This window comes from Canis aureus, chromosome 32, assembly GCF_053574225.1.
Source record: "Canis aureus isolate CA01 chromosome 32, VMU_Caureus_v.1.0, whole genome shotgun sequence".
Classification (NCBI taxonomy): Eukaryota; Metazoa; Chordata; class Mammalia; order Carnivora; family Canidae; genus Canis; species Canis aureus.
In genome coordinates this window covers 32,294,282-32,295,266 of record NC_135642.1, presented here as the reverse complement: position 1 = coordinate 32,295,266, position 985 = coordinate 32,294,282, and the positions used below count along the sequence as shown (strand labels likewise).

The window sequence follows — 985 nt, the reverse complement described above, 5'->3', positions numbered from 1 at the left end:
AGAAAAGACCACATATTATAGAATTCCATCTTTGTGAAATGCCCAGAAAATGCAAATTGTTGAAGACAGAAAGTAGACTAGCGGTTGCCTGTGCCTGAGAGTGGGATGAATGGGTGTAAATGGTCTTACTGGGATAATACAAAAAGTCTAATAGGGGCACCTGGGTGGCTCAGTTGGTTAAGCATCTGCCTTCAGTTCAGGTCATGATCCTGGGGTTCTGGGATAGAGCCCCCTGTCAGGCTCCCTGCTCCGTGGGGAGTCTGCTTCTTCCTCTCCCTCTGACACCCTCCCTGCTTGTGTCCTCTCTCTCAAATAAATAAGTGAAATCTTTAAAAAAAATATTCTAACAGTCAATTATGGTAATGCATGTATACACAACTGGTATATTGGTAAACTCACTAAAAACCACTGAATTGCATGCAAAACATGGGTGAATTTTATGTATATGAACTATAGCTCAATAAAGTTAAAAGATATAGGCTCACAGTCACTGCCACACCGCTCTTGCTCGTTAATGCCGTCACCACCTCCAGCTCACTGAACTCCAGCTAAAAGAGAAGATGGGGTAAGTAAGGAAGTCTCTGTACCATGGCTGGTGCAAAGCAGACGGTCCACAAATCCTCATATGGTAAAGCACCTAGAAAGCCACTGGCTACAAAAGCCTCTCACAAGAGCGCGCCCTCTACTGGAGGGGTGAAAAAACCACATCATTACAGACCCAGTACTGCCATTGTCTGTGAAATTAGACATTATCAGAAGTCCACTGAACTTGTGATCCACAAACTTCCTTTCCAGCTGTTGGTGCAAGAAACTGCTCAGGGCTTCAAAACAGATCTGTGCTTCCAGAGTGCTTGGCAGGAGGCAAGTGAGTCCTATCTGGTGGACCTTTTTGAAGATACCAACCTACATGCTATACATGCCAAACGTAACAATTCTGCCAAAAGACATCCAGCTAGCACGCCGCATACATGGAGAATGTGCTTAA

At 44.6% G+C, this 985-nt stretch overlaps 1 pseudogene; it reads left to right on the top strand.

Annotated features, from left to right (window-relative positions):
* Positions 1–588: 588 nt before the first annotated feature.
* LOC144302881 (histone H3.3A-like) lies at positions 589–985 on the top strand (annotated as a pseudogene).